General features: G+C 48.1%; 1 protein-coding gene and 1 long non-coding RNA gene across 8 annotated transcripts in view; one reads left to right on the top strand and one right to left on the bottom strand.

Annotated features, from left to right (window-relative positions):
* Positions 1-5,080: 5,080 nt before the first annotated feature.
* Positions 5,081-8,741, bottom strand: LOC140847215 (uncharacterized). Its single transcript, XR_012126973.1, has 3 exons — positions 8,566-8,741; positions 5,616-5,814; positions 5,081-5,345 (listed from the first exon to the last, which is right to left on the bottom strand). It is a non-coding gene; the product is annotated as an uncharacterized lncRNA (long non-coding RNA).
* A 271-nt stretch (positions 8,742-9,012) lies between these two features.
* ANKRD11 (ankyrin repeat domain containing 11) overlaps positions 9,013-20,833 on the top strand; it is a 161,783-nt gene continuing 149,962 nt past the window's right edge. For 5 of the 7 annotated variants that reach the window (XM_073226801.1, XM_017662272.3, XM_073226800.1 and 2 more), the window contains exon 1: positions 9,013-9,325. The gene's annotated coding sequence lies outside the window, so the exon portion shown is untranslated. The remainder of the gene's footprint in view (positions 9,326-20,833) is intronic. The other 2 variants (XM_036993811.2, XM_073226803.1) reach the window with 1 other exon arrangement.

Below are 20,833 nucleotides of genomic sequence, written 5' to 3'. Positions count from 1 at the left end.
GCAGCCCTCAGTGTCACATTACTGCCACATTGACTGGTTTGGGACAGGAAGGTCAACCCAGCAGGCCCTTCTTTAGGACTTCTGTTTGCAGATGGAGAAGGAACCTTGCCTTTAGGGTCACAGAGTAGGAGGGAGAATTGCATGTGCTGCTAGGACCTTGTCCACCCGATGGAGAAAGCCAGTTGTTGGAGAGGCAAGGCCTCCGAGAGACTGGGGGCTAAAGGCCACAAGTGGGACCCAGGACACCTGGTTCGCATCTCTAGATCCAGCCCCTACATGTGGGGCCCCTTCTGCACTTCCTTGTCATAAGCCAACCCCTTTCTTATGCTACAAGTTTATACTGGGTTTTCATCCATCCAAGCTGCGGTTCGCTTGTCCAGGTCCATTGCACTGGGGAGTCACACTGGCCAGAGACCTGGGTTCCCGACACCCCAGGGTGGGCTCAGAGTGCCATCTGTATTCAGATACCAGAAAAGTGGGTCCATGTCTGGATGTCCAGTGTGTAGCTTATTCCTTAAAGTTTTAGTATGCTCTCTCTCTGGTCCCCAGAGTTATCTGCTGTGGGAATAAGATACCTGTGGCCTATGTGTGTGCAGGTTCCCGGAGAGCTCTTGGTGGGATGCGCCGTGGAGCCAACAGGGTCCTCTACTTGCTGGCCTCTGGGATGTGACCAGTGATCAGACTGGCTGCATCTCCATTCAGCAATGCACAGCCAGCAATTGTCGGCATAGCGGTTCCATTTTACCAGGCCAGACACATGCATGCTGTTCCCCTCAAGTAGGACAGCCCTAGGCCTGTGTGCCTTTCCACTAAGGTTGGCTGGTCCTGCATCCTGGAGGCCTGTGACCGTTATGACTTTTCAGCAAATCAGTAGGGGCCCTACCGCTGTAGAGGTTGCCATTAACCAGCTTGAATTCCAACAGCCACAGTGTAACAGAAAAGATAAGGTGACAAGCAGATGTTCCCAGACATCCCTGCTTTTCTGCCAGCCTTGCCTTTGTCCAGCCCCTGTTCTCAGAGGTTGCTAGCCCATTCCCAGATGTTTTGTAGTCCATAACAGAACCAGAAAGGACAAAAGAAAGAGATGCAGAGGGAAGGAGCAAAGACAGCAGGTGGTTACTTGTCCCAGAGTGCAGCCAAGGGGGTGGGGGGACCTCCAGGGGAACGGGGAGAGGCCCCCAGCCCAAGGCAGCTGCAGATGATGATGGAGTGGAGAGAGAAGGAGATTCTTGTGGGATAAAACAGAATTGCCTTTAGAAGACTTTTACTGTGCAGCCATGCTCTGGGTGCTGGGGACAAGCAGTGAGCGAGATGATGCCTGTCCTCAATGGGCTTCCATTCCAGGGACAGGAGAGAAACAAGAAGTGAAGCAAGTCAACAAAGCACACGGTAGGTGAGGAGTCGTGAGCAGCCATAGAGATGGGTGGTTAGGGCAGGCTTCCCAGAGAAGGCAGCTTTTAAAAAATTGTGGTAAAATATACATCACATAAAATTTGGTCTTTTGGAAGGGGACCTTAGAGTAGCGGTGAGGGGGACAATGGGTGCTGGGTTCCACCACCACCACAGAACCCTGCCTTTGTGCTCAAGGATCGGGTGGGGAGGATTTAGAGCCAAGGACCGATTGGTCTATTTTAAAAGCATCATTTTGGCTCCTTTGTGGAGAATAGATTCCAGTGGGGCCAGATGTGGTCCAGGGGACAGCAGGAGGAGGCGCGACAAGGCCAGAGGGAAATGCTGGCTTGGATGAAGGCAAGGAGGATGTGAAGAGCTGGTCCGAAAACCCTAGGAAATTCTGGAGGGCTTTGTGCTTCGCCTGGCGCCTGGTGCCATGACCTGTAGCTCCACGTAGTGGTGAGGCCGGTGGAGCACGGTGCCAGCAGCACGTGACCAGCCCAGCCCAGCCCACCTGAGACAAGGGCTGAGCACCCGGAGAAGCCTTCCTGCGTGACAGGCCGGCTGGAAGCAGGGCCGCCAGGCTCAGGCATGGCCTCCTCCTCCCTGTAATCTGCAGGCTGACTCGACCAGGGAAGAGGCAACCATTTCCACATAGAATTTGAACCGTGGCCTGTTCAAGCACGCTCCCCTCATAGATCACCGCAGGTTGCCATGCTCTCAGCAGTTAGCTGAGAGGATCCTGTGTTTCTGGAATCCACAGCCAGCCCTGCTGGAGGAGTCATGATCGCTGACCAGGCTGAGTTGGAGATTCTTTGGAGGCAGGAGGCCGCTCTGGCTTCACACACACCTCAGATCAAAGCATACAGTTTGGCCTTGGCCATGTCCATCCTGCTGCTTTATATTTACTTTGCTTGACAGTTTATTTGTACTTGGGGCCTAAGGCAATCGTATATGAGGTTAGGGTCTCATAAACAGAATAAACAAGACAAATTCTGTAGACCGTGTTTACAATCCATGTCTACTGGCAGAACGGTAGAACTGCAGCACTGGCCTAGGAGGTCAAGTTCAAGAAGGAAAGGTTGTTCCAGGGTCTGAGGGAGACAGCCTCAATGGACAGCAGGGGTCCCTGCAAGATAATTTACAGTATTCAACACTGGTACACAGGGGCAGCCCCATGGCGTTTCTATATTTAACTCATATGAAATCCATCCTTTTATTTCCTGAGTACTTTTTTAAAGTTGCAAAATAAAGCTGTGCTTCAGTGACAAAGTCAATATTGGTTCCCATACTACTGAACACCTATGTTGTACTCAATGTGTATTATTGTGCTGTAAAAGGTCTGTGCACGCATAAAGCCCCTTCTCTGGACTAGGGCCTGGTGGGGCAGGAAGTGGGGAGTGGCTCTCAAGGTGCCTGCTCGGGGAAAGGGCCGAGTGAGTCAAGGTGCCTACAGCCTGGGCCAGCAGGCATCTACCATGCAAACCCATCACTAAAGGGCTCTTCTTCTCACCACCAGCAGGTGTGTAAGTGACAAGCAGGACAGTCCAGGGCCACTTGCCAGTGCACGAGCCCTAAAACCTGGCCATACTCTCCCTTGGCACGCTCCTTTGCTGTCCCTCAACTCCTTGTGTGCTTGCTAACCTGAACCACTTCTCCTCCCTCATCGAGTGGCCATGTGCCCACCTCTCAGTCTAGGGACACACAACTCCACCTTCCAGACTTTTGTACTGCCTTCCTGAGAACACCCACTCTCACCGCAGCCTGCAGCCATGTCCCCAAACTGCTGGAGCACTGTCCACCCTGACGCCCATGCTAACCCATGCTGTGCCCCCACAACACTTCAGACCCAGGGCTCGCTGCCACTGGTGTTCAATGATTGAAGTGAGGCAGGACAACTGCTGAAATAAATTGAAAGTGACATTCATAGCACTGCTGTAGGTTTCACCTTAGTTTTACAATCAGAGTCAGCATGTTTGTCTACTGTGTTGCAGGCACTGTTCTAACCATGCTGGATGCATTAACCTTCCTCAGAATCCTTCCAGGTGCTCACAGTACCCCACTGCAGATGGTGAAACTGAGCCCGAGAGGTGACTGCCTTGCCCAACATCACAGTTAGGATGGAACAGATTTGGGGTCTGAGCCCAGGCAGTTTGGTTGTAGATTGTATGCTTTTAATGTATATGTCATTTTGGGAAGAGTGGTCCATGGGGCTTTGCCTACAAAAGATTGAATTCATATTCTGTGGTCATAATCTTACTATCAAAGCATTAAATGCAGGCTATGTATAATTTAAAAAATGTATTTATATTTTTTGGGGCGATGCTTCCATGTCAGCTGCACGACCAAGTGGAAGGAGCTGCAGGAAGCCTGAGCCAGAAGTTCACAAGCCTTGTAGTCTCAGGACCTCATTAGGCTCATAAATGCTACCCAGGAGCCCGAAGGGCTTTTGTTTATGTGGGTTCTGTTTACTGATATTTACCATGTTAACAGTGAAACTTCTGTTTAAAACAGAAAAGTCTCTTCAGCTATGAGAGCGTTAACATCACCCTACATCACACAACCTCTTGAAAAACATATACGATCATAAGAAGAGTGAATGAAACAGACAAAAGACCTCTAAGTATTATTAGGATGGGAGTTTGACCTTGCTGACCTCTACAGATGGTCTTAGGAATCCCCAGGGGTTCCCAGACCATACCTTGTGAACTGGTGATCTAAGTCAATCATAACAATTCTAATGTAATTAGAATTCTTTTTTAAAAAATCAAAGATATCTGTGTTTTATAAATTCAAAAAGGGAACTTGTCATATTAGATTCAAGATTATCACTTGAGCCCTGTTCCAGCTAAGACATCTTGAAGGACAATGTGGGGAACTTGTTTTGTTTTATGTTTTTTCAGTAATGTTTCTTTTGGCTAATTATCTTTTTTTATTTTTTAAAGTTGGTATCATTAATCTACAATTACATGAGGAAACATTATGTTTACTAGACTCCCCCCTCACCAAGTCCCCCCAACATACCCCATCAGTCACTGTCCATCAGTGTAGTGAGATGCTGTAAAATCACTACTTGTCTTCTCTGTGTTGTACAGCCCTCCCCATGCCCTCCCCCTACATTATACATGCTAATCGTAAGGCCCCCTTTCTGCTTCTCCCCTCTTCTCCCTCCGTTCCCACCCATGGGAATTTGTTTTTAAATCTTCACTGAATTCAATATTGGCCATCCAAGAAAATAAGCATTATAGTTACTCCCAGAACTGGCACCAGCCAAAAGGCTGTTGTCCCAGTGAAGGCTTCCAGCAGAGCTCAACAGCTGTATTCTCAAGAGCTAGTTTCCAGAGATGTCAGAAAGCAAAGCCTCTGTGGTGGTAAATCCAAGGAGAGGGGCTGCAGATGGGTGTCCATGTCCCTTACTGAATGTACCACCCACCAAGCTGGCCTATTGCACACCAGTTACATAGTCAAGAGACAGTCTGGACATTGAAAGTATCTCAGGGACTTCTGTACTTCACCTCTGCTCTAACACTGTCCAGCACGCAGGAGGCTCTGAAACATTTGTTGAATGGGAACAGGTTTTGTCTCCCAGCTGAGTAAGTTGCCTGCTTTCCACAGGCTGAAATTCATTACATAAAACACATTATACAGTATTATGACAGCCTTACTAGGAAAAATGTCTTAGGAAAACTTAGGAAGACTTATTTTTACTTTTTAAAGTAAACTGGATCTCAATCTTTCTAGTTGAATTAGTGATGAATTGATTAAAGAAAAGAACACATCACATATTTAGACTTCAAAATAACATAAAAACTGGTAGGGCTCCAGGAAAAGTACTGGGTCCAAAGTTTTAAAAATTGGGGGCTGGTTTTCGTGGTCCTCTGTTTCTTGCTTCATGCTACAGTTCCTCCTTCTCTTGAGTTTTGGGAAGGTGATAAACCACAGAGCTTTGGTAACTGGAAAAAAAACATATAATACTTAGTTGTGAAACAAGCTTGGGTTCCAGATTCTAATGCGAAGAATGTGGGTGAGCTGGGGTTGACCGCAGGGCTGAGGCTGGGAGGGCTAGGCCCAAACCCCACGTCAGCTCTCACCCCAAGGCCACAGGGGAAGAGAGACAAGGGAACATGCCAGACAGGGGCCTGCACTGACCACTTCTGCCACTTGCATAGGAGAGGAAGTAGAGAGGAAGCAAGATGGTTGGTCTGCCTCCCTGTAGCACTGACCTCTGACCATTCTGGAAATGGAGAAGAGCCCCCTGCACACAGGAAGCTCAGCAAGCTCTCTGGTTCTCTGGGTCCAGGCCAAGGGTAGGATGGGGGTGGCACATGGAGGGCCGCCTCCAGCGCCTTCATGAGGCAAAACCGAGCAGGACACCTCACTTCTCTGGGAGGGCATCTGGCATCGCCTGGGCACCGACCTTTTCTGGAGACACAAGTGGCTTAAATTTAGCCAACAACTGGCTTCTTTTGGTTCCAGGGCACACAGACATACTAGGATATAAGCACCTTTGGCAGAAACTTGGTTTGGTTCACAGCGAAATTCACAGCTCGTGACTGGCAAAAAGAAGGCCCTGGGTAACTGTTTGCAGGATGAAACAAGGCCTTTAGGTGGGGATGAGCTGTGATGACCAGGTCACTGGGCAGTAGGGGAGGCACTGGCTGGCCAGGCTCCCTGGTGCTGTGGGAGTGTGCTGGGTCTCACCCAAGTCAGAATCTGGGTGGGCATGGGGACTGCATTAAGGAAGAGAGGCTTCCTAGGCGACTGACACTTCAGGGGTCAAGATCAGAATTTGGAGATCTGATATGCATTTTTTGGCCCCAATGTTTGACAAATTAATTGCTTTTATTGAAATGTCCCATAAAAGTTTAACTTTCAGCTTCTATGGGAAAACTGACAGGTGTAGCAATGCTGGCAGCATTCTGCAGTTCCCTTGGCCCAGAGGTGCTCTCTGCCATCTAGCCCCACTCCCCCACTCTGCTACCTTCACCTTGCCTACTTCCCTGCCACTCTTGCGGTTTCTCTTTCTCTGGAGCTGTGTGACAGCTTCCCACTGGCCCCTCATCATGGCCTTGCCCTTCACACTGTTTGGAGTGTTTTAAACAGGACCCTGCTGCCAGGCCTTCTGGTGAGCCCTTCATGGCAGGCTAAGAATCATTCCTGTGCCTGTGAGGCCTGCCTGGGGCTGGCCTGCCTCTTCGCTGTCACTGTCACCGCCTCCCTAGTGCCTTGGAACCACCTGTCACCTACACAGAAGCCCAAGCATCTCAGGCTTAACTGCACAAAACTGAACTTCCGTTTTTTTGGCACAAACCTGTACCTCCCCCTGGGTTCCTTCCAGCCAACACTGACCTTGTCCTGGGCCCTTCTTGTTCTCTTACAGCCTACAAAATCCTGCCAACTGTATCCTCAACATACACCCCAGATCCGATTGCCTCGCCTCGGCTTCACACCATCTTCTCTGTGCCAGAGCAGGTCAGATCATGTTCCACCTCCATTCAGCCCTCCGGTGGCTCACCTTTACCCTCAGGGTGAAATCCCAGCTCCCAAGCTGGAAGCCTTGCCCAGCCGCCCACCTCAAATAGTCTGCCCCACTTCTGCTCTGTGGTTGTGGGGCTCTTCCTTGTCCCCACCTGGGGTGCTCTCCCCTGGGTGCGTAAGCCTCACTTCCTCACTCTGTGAATCTGCTGAACTGCCATCTGTCTTTCCCCAATTAACTTATAAAAAACAGCACCCCTCCCCTGCTCCCCTCACCCCATATTTAAATAGGCCTTAGAATGGTGCTGGGCACGTAATGGGCACTTAAAAGCCTTAAATATGTGTTGAATGAAAGAGTGAGTAGCCCCATCCAACAGAAACCAGGTGTAGCCAGGGTGTCATTTGAAATTTCCTAAACTAGATTAAAAACAAAAAGAAATAGGGAAAATAAATTTCAACAATGTATTTTATATAATTGTCCAAAGACTATTATTTCTACATGTAATAAATGCAAAGAACTGACTTGTAAGATACTTTACATTCTCTTCTTTGTACTAAGTCTTCAAAATTATGTGTATAGTTTTATATTCACAGTGCACGTCAATCTGAACTTGCCACGTTTCCAAGGCTTGGCACTCAGACGTGGCTAGGGGCTATCTTACTGGAGGACAGACCCGGAATTTGCTCCTCCCTGCACCTTCCTCAGCTCTACTTCAACCTTCTGTCAACAGCTCGTATCAATACCTTAGGGAAACCTTGTGCAAGCCACACCCTGGACTAGATCTGATTTTCACTTTCTTTCAAAATTCTCTGTGCTTCTCTTTCAAAGCATAGATCACAGCTTGTAATTAGGTACTTCTATGGCTACCTGATGAACATCTGTTTTCCCTGCCTGGTGTTAAATCACACACTGGTAGAGCCTACACCTGCCCTGTTCCTGTTGGATTCCCAGTGTTGGTATAGTGCTTGCCCATAGCAATGAATATTTTAAAATCAATGAATCAAACGGTTTAATTCCCTTTACTCTGCATTTCTCTTCTCTATAGTCTAGTTTTTACTTCTATAGAACTTCACCTTGCTTTTACCTTAGTTATGTTTTTCAGATTGTTTCCAAGGCAAATTGCCTCCTTATTCATGTTTCCTACTTTAAATTCCCTAGGAAGAGTATTTAATTGGCTAAGGTCAGTGTTCTTTTAATTTTCCAAAGGATGAGTATTGTCAGAGACCAAAATAAAACATGCTGATTCTAAGTTCCCTCCCATGAATATTGATATAATAGGTGAGTGTGGAGTCTGGAGTCTCTGTATTCGTTTTACCAGATGATTCTTACAGTGAGGCAAATACGGAAACTCGTGGGTCATTTCATGCATGCTCTTCAGCCCATGACTGGCTGTTAATGTCAGGTGTCCCCCTCATCCAGGGCTCAGTGGTTGAGCAGAAAGGGCCAAGTCTGGCTGCCCAGAGAATAGAAAGATTGGTTACAGCCTCACCAGTTTCCTACATGACAAGCACCGTCCTAGGGGGCTCACAGACCCTTCGTCTGTCCTTCCCGATGGCCCCAGGGAGCAGGTGCTATTGGAAGTGCCCGTTTTGCCCCCCAAAACCCGAGGGTTTGAGGGGGAACTGACGCCCGGGTCACCACGCCACGCTTGGCCGCGTGCTCCCGGGCCGGACTCCGGCAGCAAACCGAGTCCCTACCGAGCCAATCCTCGCGCTTCAAGTTTCCGGGACCACACAGCCACCGCTGGCCCACAAGCCGCGTCTCTTAAAACGGAGCCCCGGCGTCCCAGGACCCGGACACCGTCCCCAAAGTCCTTCGACACAAGACCGCGTTCCGCCACTCGAAAAAACCAATCGTCACGTCAGAGAACGAAAGACCCACCCACTTTGTGACGCAGGCAGCCAATCCATCCGCTCGCTGCACCAGCGACCCGAGCGGTCCGACGCAAGACCTTGACCAATCCGTTCCGGGACGTCCTTCTGGTCCCGCCTCAGGCCTGTCACAAAAGCTGTCAATTTCGCCGGCGCCCCTTCACCCCAGTTAGCGTACTTCCTCCCCGACGCCGTGACGTGTGCAGCCCTGTGCCCGGCCGCGGCGGGCCAATGGCGGAGGCGGATACGGCGAGCCAATGGGCGGCGTCGTCTCATGCTGCCGGCGCCCGCCGCAGCCGCCGCCGGGTCCCGGAGCCAGAGGCCTCCCGTGCTGGAGCGCGATGGAGCGAGGGCCCCTGGCGGGGAGGCGCCGCCGCAGAGAGCGCGGCCCGACGCCCCCTCAGTGAGCGCCCGCGCCCGGCCGCGCCCGAGGGCGGGCTCGCTCCCGCCGGCCTCCCCGCCTCGCGGGCGCTCGGAGCCGCCGCCACCGCCTTCCCGCTCGGGCCGCGGCCGGGAGACGGGCCGGGGCTGCATGGCCTCGCCCGCGCGCCGCCGCTGAGCCCGCGGAGCCGCGCAGTCGGAGCCGGTGAGAGCCGCCGGGCCGGGAGGGAGTCGGGCGGCGCCGGGGAGTGGGGGCGGCCTCGCGGCCTGCAGGCCTCCCGCCGGGCGGAGCAGTGCGACGGGCTCCGGTGGCCCGGGCTCTCGGGAGGGGCCGACGGCGGGCCTGGGGCCCGGGGGTCCTCCGGGGAGCCAGGTAGCTGAAGGGCTGACGGCGGGCTCTGGGTGGGCCTGGGGGCCGACGGGGGCTCCGGATGAGCCCGAGGGGCCTGGGGCCGCTGTGAGGGGCCGAAGGTGGGCTCTGGGTGGGCCTGGGGGCCCGGGCAGCCGTGAAGGGCCTGGGAGGCGAACGGTGGGCTCCGGGGTGGGCCTGAGGACCCGGCCGCCGGGAGCGGCCCGCAGTGGGCTTGGGGCGCCCGGGCAGCTCTCGGGCCGAGGTGGGCCCCGGGGTGGGCCCGGGGAAGGGGGTCTGGGCAGCCGGGAGGGGCCGAGGTGGATTCCGGGCGCGGGGAGCGGGGCGCCGACCTCTGACCCGCGGGAGGGGGCCCTTCACGGTGTCGGTTGTAGTTGTTATTCCCGGCGTCCCTATTATTATCGCTGTTTTGAAATGGGAGCAGGCGGCTCTCGGGCTCCGAGCTGGAGGGGGCGGGCGAGCCGGGGCCCTGGAGGGGAGTGGGGGCGCCGGGGTACGGGAGGCGCGCAGGCTTGCGGCGGGGCAGGAATGCGGGGCACGGCGCGGGGGTGTCGCCTCGGGGGGAGGGGAGGCGGGACTGGGGGGCGGGGGAGCGGCGGCGGTGTCGGCGGCGGCTGCAGCCCTTGGCCTCAAGGAACAATGTGAGACGTTGCCTGAAATGTTAATTTCCGTTCCTCATTTCATCATCCCCTGGCAGGGCGGTAGCTGTGAGTGTGTGTGTGTGAGTGTGAGCGAGAAAGTGAGAAAGAGAGAGAGTGTGTGTGTGTGTGGTTGGTGCTACCACATGGATTCAGTCCCCTCTCAAAGAGGGATTGTGCTGTTAGATCTTGTATCTCTGCCGTTTTGGGGGGAGTCTTAATTTGACGTCTGCTCCTTTCTTGATGTCCCATCAAGGTTTTCTGCTTCTGTGGTGCTTTCGGAAAGCTAGTCTTGTGTCCGGACTTCCAGGGAGTTTGGGAGGAGGCTTTGAAGATTAAGTTGGCCTACGAGGAACTATGCTTTAAAAGCCATTTTCCTTCTCACAGTCAAGAAGCAGCATGCTTAGGTTTCATGCTTTGTACAGGTCAAGCGAAGTTTTATATCCTTTTGCACCAACAGGGTGGTTTTGCAAATGTCTGGATAGGGAGAAAAAATGTCAGGCTTTGTTTTATGGCGAGTTTTCTGAAGTGATTTGAGCAATATCCTTAACATTCCTTGTCAACTGAGAAGTGAAAGTGTGCACCGTTGTTGAATTGCAAACTTAAAATATCTTGGTCCTTTTGGGGGGATGTGGCTTATTCCCCAAAGCCGTGTAAGATGATACCGCTTGTGGAAAAAGTGCCATTGAAGCAGCCTCTGTTTTTGGTTCGTGCAAACCCAATCAGTGGTATAACCTGGGCAGCACTAAGTGGCAAACCCTGAAACTGTTTATTGATGCTTTTGGGACCTTGATTTCTCCTACTAAATGTTGCTGTCTTGGAAGACCTAGAGTTGTATTTGTGTCTTTTGAAAATGATTGCACAAGTACTGTGATATTATTTTGGAAGTGTAGTTAAAAAAAGGAAAAAGGAAAAACATCTTGCTCAACTTTGGTTGTGATCCTTGAGTGGGATCCCTGTCCTTGGCGTTCCCTCCCCCACCCTCCATTCAGCTGTTGTTCTGTTCTTTCTGTAGTTTCACGCCTAAGAGCAGGGTCTGCTTTGATAGGCTGGCCTCCTGAATGGAATGGGATGGGGAAACAAAGGCCAAGTTGCTATGACAGTTTTCTGTGTTCTTGGTGCATGCCTCTTGAGTTAGTTAAGCTCCCCAAAGATATTGCTGAATTTGAAACTTTCTGGAGTTTTTTTCTTTCAAAAAAATTTTTTTTGTGTGTGGCAAAATACACATAACAAAATTTACCAGAAGTTTGTTTTTAAAGGTGTCACATTGTTTTGAATTCCTCCTTGGAGTTCTAACCTTGTCAGCTTCCTTGCAATGCCACGGTCAGACGTCTTTCTCTAGCCTCTCTGTGGACCGGCCATGTTCATCACGCTGCACCAGAGAGCCTTTCATCTCTCTAGCCAGATGGGCTGCTTATGACTAGTAGCTGTCATGTGAGCTGTAATTACAGTGTTGGTACAGTGACAAGTAGAACTTTCTACAGATAGAATTAAAGTGTGTTACTTGCATTTGAGAATATTTTTCAAGAAGATTTTGTGTGCCTTGGGTTTTTAAGACTATTTGACACGTGAGATTATGTTTCACCAAATATGAGAGGAGAGTTATTTTGCATATGGGCAATGAGCCCATCATCAATTAAAATAACATAATTAGAGAGTGTAAGTAAATGCTGGTTCAGAACATCATCTCTGTTTGTTGCCAGAGTGTTTTGATCTGTCGATTACTCTGTATAAGTCCCTTCATTCCCTCAACTGGTAAGTGTAATGAACTACCTTTAATAGCAAGATATTGTTGGTTAATAGGTGAAAATGATGATTCATTACTTGTCTGACCGCTTGCTATGTCAGTTTATTGCTGTCAGTGTTCTATGGGGATTGAGCTTGGCCCCTTTATAAAACTTTACTAAAAAATTGAACTCAAGTAACTGAAATTGCTGTCTTGAAATGTTTTCAGTATGTGTTCTCTTAATTTGAAGTTCAAATGGAATTTCTGTGCAATTCGACTTTTCCAGTTTTATCTTAAAGCTCAGTGAAAGAGGGTATCAATCCTCAGCTCCTGGAGCTCAGGCAGTTAGAGATAACCGGCACAGAAAGCCTTTTTAGGCTTAGGAAATGATCTACTTTAACAACTACTTTGTTACTTCTGATATAGATGTTTCTATTCCTAAGTGCTCTTTTTTGTTTGATGAATCTCATTCATGGTATCTTTTAAGCTGGAGTCAGACTGAGCTGTGTACTTACATGTCTGTTTTTATTCTTATGTGCTTTTCTTAACTCCTGTTCTTCCCTTTTCATATTTAAAATTTTCTGTAAATTCACCTTTGGACCAAATACTGTTTTATATGTGCTAGAACTGCAAATATTATGCTAATGATCAAAATGATCATTGACGGCCTAGCCTGGGTTGTAAGAGCCCTTGCCTCAGGCTGTCGCTCCCCCTTAGCGCCTCCTGCTCCAGTTACCTTGGTCTTGGCATCTCCTCGACCGCCCTGTGCCTTACCCTCTCTTGGCCAGGACACAGACTGGTCCTCCGGGCCAGGGTCCTGCTAAGTCCTCATCACCTCCATTGCAGGTCTCCCCTCACTACCCCAAAAAACTTCCAAGATAACTTGCTTTTGGGTCTTAGTTAAATATTGCTTCCTCTTAGGCTTCTTAATCATCACTCTTAAGGGAGGTGCCACTCTGCCTTGTTACAGCCACACTCACGCCATTGATCAAACGTGTCATTTGGTTACTTATCCTATGGTCCCACAGTAGAAGGGCTTAAACTTAATCATGATTGGATGGTTTCTTTGGTCACTCAGGGCCAGCATAAGGCATGACACTAGTTGTAGATTGACTCAAGAAATAATTTGTTGAATTGTTTATAAAGCCTGTATAGAGAAGTATTTGAGTAATTTTGAAAGGGGAAGCTTTAAATCATGAACTTTAATTTATTTGGGTGACTAGGAATTATGCTGTGAACATTTCAGGTATTTTCCCATTTGTTTCCATTGCAAGTTTGCCGTTACAGTTTACATCATAGTGCGGGACATGGCTTTTAAAATTGGTGCACAGAACAGGAGATAAAGGGAAATTAAAGGGAAGGTTGTCTTTGTGGGAAGAAAAAAATGCTTTCTGTGAAAGGAGTTTTAGTAGAACTACTGCTTTTGGGTACAGCAAACAGCATAGTTTGCTAACACTGTACATGGTCTTTAGGTATTTCATCTAGAACTTAAAGGACCTTCTGGCCAAATGTCACATAAATAATGGCTTCATGTCCTGGTGGATTCCCAGGGCACTGAAGCCAAACCCTTGGTTCACATGCAAATACTCTGGAATGGAAGTGACCCCCTTAACATTCCCCCACCCCAGCTTAGCATTTTAATGAAGAAAAGAATAAAAGAATAATCTCTTTAGAGAGAAAGACACCAAAACGGAGTTGTTATTTTTCCCCACTGAAGTCAATGTTTTCTAAATTTAAAAAGAAAATGAACCTGTTATGTAATTAGCAAAAACGTTGCTTCTGAAAAGATTATTATGGTTGTAATGTGAGTGGTAGAGATGTGATTTTTTTGGGTAACAGTGAGTTGTATTTGTGTGGTTTTGACTCTCTAGGTAGTAAGGATTGAGGAGTTTGGTTGTGGGTGAAAACACTTAAAAATGCCATTCCACAATTTAGGAATCTGACAGGAAGCTAGTCGTGTGACTTTAAAGAGTTAAGTAGTTTTGGTGTGCAAATTAAAGAAGTCTGTCTTGTTACTACAGCTAAGGTTTTTCAAGGGCTGAAAGGACTGAAAATACAGGGCAGGGGGTGCCCAGGCTGCTTCGATGCCCCCCATCCCCAAGCATAGCGGCTGTGGAGGTGGGGTGCCTGGGGGTGCTGGCTGCGCTGCGGGCCGGCTCAGGGCAAAGACCCAGCTTTCCCGCTTCCTTTCGGCCTCTGTGCGGATCTTGGAAGTCTGTGGGCGCTCTTCCCCATCGTGAAGGGACCCGTGTGCGCCAGGGCAGTATATAAAGATGTGACCTTTTCTCAATGTAAAACATTTTTGATCACCTGGATCAAAATTTTTGGTCAAGGTTAAATAAAATCTCCCCTTAAAGTATTTAACTCAAAAAAATGTGACTTTTAAGAATGGCTGGAAGTAGATTTAACTTGTAAATGGTCAATAACTTTATGATAGGAGGTTTTTATCAACAATGTAGCAAATAATTTTTTTTTCAGCTCATTAGTAGTGTTCCCCTTTCCTCCTATGGCATTTTTAGAACCAGAGTGCTGACGTACTGGAATACTGAATATTTCTAAGAAATGAGAAGATTGAATAAGGTGCTTGGTTCATAAGGTTTTGGTTAAAGTTCTGATTAGTTTTTTGTACTGCATTCATATCTAGCAAAATAAACAAGACTTTAATTCCGGATGATAATGGAGGCTTGAGATCATTATGGCTGTACTGTGTAAACGTATCTAAAATAGGGTGAAAAAAACAGCGAGGACCTCATTACTCTTAAGAAATTAAGCCTTGCTAGTATGTACTGTGTTTCTAAATGTGGTTTTACATCCTGTAAAACAGGAAGTAAAAATAAAAAAACAACAAAAAAACCCCCAAAGCAACACTCTTGAAAGGAGTAACTATTTTTTTAATTATTAAAATGCTTGGCTAATTAAAGGATGTCCTGAAGACTTTTTTTAAAAATGTTGTCTTTTTGGATGATTACAAAGGAGAAAACCAGCTTTGGGGGCCTGACACTGTTAGGACTTGCAGTATGAGGTCAGGGTTCCACAGCCCTGTGGGAGATTCTGGTTTCAGGGAATTTTAGACTTAGTGAATTTTTTCTTTTCTAGAGGTGTGTGATTTGCTTCTAATGTATTTAGATTACCTACATAGGTGTTTTCATTACTTAAGAATAGTCCATCTGAAATTTGAAGTTTTTTAGTCAAGAGCTAATATATGAAGTATGCTAAAACTCAAATGTTTTCTTATAGTTTTTCCCCCTTACACTTGAGAAAGGTAATCTTTGAATTATTTCCTTTATCTTTTAGTATGAAACTTAGAAAAGTGATACGTGCTTTAAGTTTAAATAATTTTCAACAGATGTAACCTTAAAAAGACTTACACGCAAACTTTATTTTCCTTTGGTGAAGTGATTAGATCTAATTCTGCTAAACTTGGGTTCTCATTAGATGACTGACTTTTTAAAGAAGACTGTTGAAGCAGTGACTTAAATTTTTAAAGAAAGGATATTTAAGTAAAAAGACTAATGGCACAGTAAATGTTTAGAAAGTTGGGGAGAAAAATCTGTCCTAGAATGAATCTCTAGCCTTCCCTTTTCCTTGATAGTTTTCTTCTAAGCCTCCAGATATGTTGGCTCAAGGGACAAAGGTTGAATGGGGGATGTTATAAGTGGTGACACATAAGGCTGCGAAGGGTGGAGGGAAGCAGGCTCTCACAATTGGGAGAAATGCTTGTTTTTACATTTCAGTGTCCTCTATTGCTGCTGTACCAAATTGCCAGAAATTTAGTGGCTTGAAACAATACAGATTATTGTTTTAAAGTTCTGTGGGTCGGAAGCCTGACATGGGCTCCTCTGGGTCTCACCCAGTGGTCTACAGTTGATTCAGCAGGGCTGGTGTCTTCCGAATGCTCTTGGGAGACTCCATTACCTCTTCCTCTTCTAGAGGCTGTTCATGTTCCTTGTCCAAGGCCCCCTGCCCCGTCTTTAAAGCCTGCAGTGGTGCATCTCTCTAGCCTTCTTCTAAAGTCATGTCATCTTTGACTATATCTCTTCTGCCTTTCTCTTCCACTTTTAAGGACCCTGTGATGATTCCAGTGGGCCGACTGGATAGTCGAGGCTAGTCTCCTCACCTGCTGATTGGTATCCTTTACCCCATATGCAACCTTAATTACACTTTGTCGTGTAACCTAAAATATCCTCAGGTTCCAGGGACTAGGATGTGGACCTCTTTAGGGGCATTGTTCTTCCCACCACACTAGGATTACGTGGATGTTGTTGTAACAGATGAGGTTGGATCAGGTCGCAGTGTGGCCCGCTCTGGGGCTTTACCTCGGTTCACCAGAACTGTCTCAGCTCTTGGAAGGACTTGGTGCTGTTGGTCAGCTGTGTAGTCTGGCATAGATGGGAGAGGAGTGAGTGTGGTGGAAATACAGGCTCTGGACAAGATCTTGTTTTAAATAAACTTTTAGTTTGGAATAAGTTTAGATACACAAAGTTGCAAAAGTAGTAGGAGAATTCTGTGAGACAATTTTCTTTATCCAGGTTCCCTGACTTAAACATCTTAGGTAACAATGGAAAGGTTGTCAGAGCTAAGAAATTAATGTTGGTGTGTTACTGTTAAACCCCAGACTTGGTTTGCATTTCACCTGGTTTTCCACTAAAGTCTTTTACTGTTCCAGGACCCCATGTCGCACTTACTTATCATGGCTCCTTAGATTCTGCCGTCATTAACAGTTCCTCAGCCCTCCCTCCTTCTTCGTGTTGTTTTCCTATCTTGGTGAAGGGCGTCGGGCGCAGTTGGACAGCACTGCACGACTGACTTCCTGTGTGTCTCCTTTCCTGGTGTGGGCTGCTCCATGGTGGGGGAACAGTTCTGTCTCTTCTACAGTTGGGTGAGTTACTGTTTCATGGAATGGACTTCTAAGACTACACAGTCTCAGCTTTTTCTGATGTAGTCAGATGTTTTTTGATTGCTCACTGTATGAGGCTGTATTGTAGAAAATAGATGACTGAGATATGGCCCTGCTCTGAGATCAAGGAGGGAGAAGGACCCAGGGTTACTCTGAAAACAGGTGGGAGTTCAGAGAGAAAGCATTTCTGGCTCAGCAGTCTGGGAGATGTAGTGGAGGAAGTGCTGTTTAGCAGTGGTGGATGTCAGTGTGCAGAAGGCTGGTAGGATACGGTGGCTACGACAGACTGTGGGAAGGCTCTGGCCACAGGGTGAGAGGGCAGAACGCAAAGTGGCCATGTCAGCCAGACCTGTTTGAACATGGAGCTCATGAGCGAAAGAGGTGGTGGATGGAGGTGAGGAGACCAGACTGGAGTCCAGCTGTGTGTGACTTGGAATGATGAAGCCTAGACTGGCCTTCTGATGAGGAGGCCTTACGATGCCTGAGGCAGGAGACGGGTCAGAAGTTGAGGGTGGTGGGGAGGGACGGAAGTCAGAGTGTCTGGGAATACCAGGTGGTGCAGTGCCCGGCCTGCGCTGGGACACTCCAGTCGTTTGGCAGAGAGCTGCTGGTGCAGGTTGGCCACTGCTCATGTGGGGTGAATGCAAGGTCACTGTGCACCCTGCCCCCACTCCCCTGTTTTGGGATAAATACCAGACTTAATTAAACAAGGTGTCTCTCTAGAAACAGTGTTAGAGAAAATAGGAACACCATTTTCTGGGGAAAAATGTAAAACGGTTGGAAATGGATGATGGGTTAAAATTTGTTCTAGGAACAATACATGAATTTGAATGAATGGCAGAAATGCCCATCCCAGAAAAGTAGCTGAGGATTGCAGTGCTGACAGTAGAGCCTCATGGAGGCCTGTCAGCGAGGATGTCGCGAGGATGTCTCCCTGTGGGAAGAGTGGTGTGGGCTGCAGTGTTCCTCAGAGCATCTGGAAAATCTCAAAATGGGGTGGGGGCTCTCACAGTGGGTGCCCAGGCAAGTTGTGAAGACTGGGTGGTGTTTTATATAAAAATGCTTGAAAACGTGAGGGTAAGCAGGTTCAGAGTGGATGGAGTGGGCAAAAAAAGTGGTGAGCAGTTTTATAGGAGGACAGGAAGGGGAGGCTGTCTGGTGCATGTCGCACTCATGTTGGCTCTGCAGACCTGTGACAGATGCACACGCCTTGGCCCCCTGGTGCTTGCATTGCAGGAGGAGGAATGGGCCGCTCAGCAAGAGAGGAAATGCTGTCTGGGGGAGGTTTTCAGGCAGAGCCCCTTGGGGGCCAAGGCTGGTGGCAGTTCAGCTCAGCAGTGGTCTGATTGGAGCGTCTCTCATGTCCAAGACAGAGTCTGGTTTTTGCTGTCAAGCGTTTTTTTCCAAGGTAAGATGAACTGCAGGCTAAGGTCCATAATAGGAGGGGCTGGAGATTTTGGGGGCTGGAGAGGTAGGACCAGCTGGTAGGGGGAGCCTGGAAGGAAGAATGGCGATCCTGTTAATTTGCCCAAATACACTGTGAGGCTTATCTTGGATTGGGTTTATTTTGTATCTCCCATCGTTCTGTGCATATCAATAGATACCTGATCAGTATTTGATTGAAAAATGAAACTTAAAAGTCAGGATTTTAAAAAAGGGCTCTGGCCTGAGAGAGGATGAATACTTGGCAGGAGACACATAATACTCTGCAAGGAACATGTAATAGGTTGGACCTGTGCCAGTCATGTTACCTAAGTGTGAGAGTACTGGCGATTGGCTCCAGGTCGGTAGAATGTGCCTTTGTCCTGCTGGTCACAGCCTCTCCCTGTGCCGTCTGTGAGAACTCTACCTTTGGTCTGCTTGTCGGCGAGCAGAGGAACACACAGCGTCTGGCTTAGGGAGTGTCCCTTGGGTGACTGTCTCTTGTCTGTATTGTTTCTCTCAGGCCCTAAGTGGCATGCAGCCAAACTGCAGGAATGCTGTAAAGTAATTGCTTAAAGCAAGTGTTCTGGTTAGCCTGACCCTTGCAGGTGCCCAGCACCAGCACCAGTGCCCTTGAAGGGAGTCGCCTCAGGGCCCAGGAGTGCCGGTGTGGTGCTCTGATTTACTGTGTTTATGTTTTCCTAAACACTGCACAGTCCTAAATCACTGTTACCAACCCCTCCGTACATGAGAGCATTTTACCTTTTCACTGGTGGACAATTGCTGTTTGCCTGATGGGCGGCTGTTTCAGCTGTCACAGCGCCAGTCCTGGCCCTGCATTCAGAGGCCCCAGGCATTGTGGTCTGACCCTAGCTCTCCCTTTTGCTTGGTGACTGCCTGTCAGCGGAATGAAGGGTGGGACAGTGGCCTCTTGGAAGGCATCTTTGTGGTCCTGTGCACCTGTGCTTCTGTTTGACCTCTGTACCCTGCGTGAGGCTGTGTGGTTTGTTAGTCCATGGATGCTTTCAGTGGATTGGGTTACACAGAGTAAAGTCAGCTGGCCAATCGAGGCCATTGAGGTTGGAAGTTTTTGCACCTGGGGCTGAAGGCTGGGTCCTGGGCTTTGGGTTTAAGGTGAGGAGATACCATCTGTGCTTCCCTCTTGTCCTCAGATCTGCTTTTCCTGTTGAGTTGCTTGTGAACCAAAGTGGTGTGAGATTTTACACTGTGGCAGAGCATTAAATAATAGATACAGGGATACCAGATATCTGCTACCTGCTGCATTGGTTCTGAGCTTTACCTCATTTTAAAAATGACAGCTTAAGACCTCTTAGGGGAGGCTGCAAGTTGGCTGTGGGCATGTAAAGGGAGAGGCTGAGGTGTGTAGCAAATAGAATTACGTTGCCATGTGCCTACTCTGGGCAGATCCTGGCAGGTGTTCATTCCAGCCCACACCTCAGTTAACAAGCAGCGGCTTGACAGTTGAAGCTAGGAACCCGTGTCCTCACCAACATCTCAGAGTCCTTTTTAAAGCTTCCCCTGCAGATGTTTGTCATCTGTGGTCAAATTTCCTAAACTGTAGCTTATACTGTTGAAAACAATTACTTCTGTCATCTAATCACGATGTAGTGCTGATACACAATCTCACAGTTGGGGCTCAGTTCACAAGATTTTTCTCTGAATTAAAGAAATTCACAATTTGACCTGGAAACCTAGCGTGTAATTGAGAGTAGACCTTCCTTACTACTAGCTGATACTAGCTGATCCTGTCTGATGACACTGGCATCTGTGAGGTTCTTGTGGTGATGCTCACTGCACCTTCAGCCAGTGGCTGCCCCGCTCCCCTCATGGGGGTGCATGCCAGGGCCCTGTGTGCCCTGGGTAGGCTGGGCCGTAGAGTATGGTGCGGGCGAGACAGTGGTTTCATCCCAGCATGGACACCTTTCTCAGATGTCACTGTCTGATTAAGTTAGAAAAATCACTCTTTGGAATGTAAAATGTAAAAGTCAAGTTCATTCCAGGTGTTAATATATATTAATGTTCTATTGTTAAATTATCACTTGCACTCTCCTGGCTTCGTGGTGCTTTCCTTAAGAAAGAAATTCATGCACTGCTAAGGAAGCCATCAACAAAGTGAAAAAAAAACAACCTATGGAATCGGAAAAGAATATTTGCAAGTCATGTATTTGACAAGGGGCTGATATCCAAAATAAAAGAAGAACTACAATTCAACACCAAAAACACAACCCAGTTAAAATAAAAAAATTATCTGGATAGACACTTCTCCAGAGAAGGTATACAAAAGCAGACTGGTGCCTGAAATGACGCTCAACATTACTAGTCTTTAGGGAGACGCAAATGAGACACTTCTTCATTCTTGTTGGAATGACCGTCCTCAAATGACAAATAACAAATGCTAGCATACTGGGCACTACTGGGGGTGTAAACTGGTGCGGCCACCATGGAAAACAGTATGGAGCTTCCTCAGAAACTTAAAAATAGAACTACCATATGATCAGGCAATTCCATTTCTGGGAATATATCCAAAGGAAGTGAAAACACTAACTTGAAAAGATGATCTGCACCCCCACGTTCACAGCAGCATTTTTTAGAGCAGCTAAGATGTGGAAGCAACCCTATGTGTCCATCAGTGGGTGAAT

This window comes from Manis javanica, chromosome 17 (genome assembly GCF_040802235.1).
Source record: "Manis javanica isolate MJ-LG chromosome 17, MJ_LKY, whole genome shotgun sequence".
NCBI classification, from domain to species: domain Eukaryota; kingdom Metazoa; phylum Chordata; class Mammalia; order Pholidota; family Manidae; genus Manis; species Manis javanica.
Note: the sequence above shows the minus strand (reverse complement) of the source record. Positions and strands in the feature narration are given on the sequence as shown.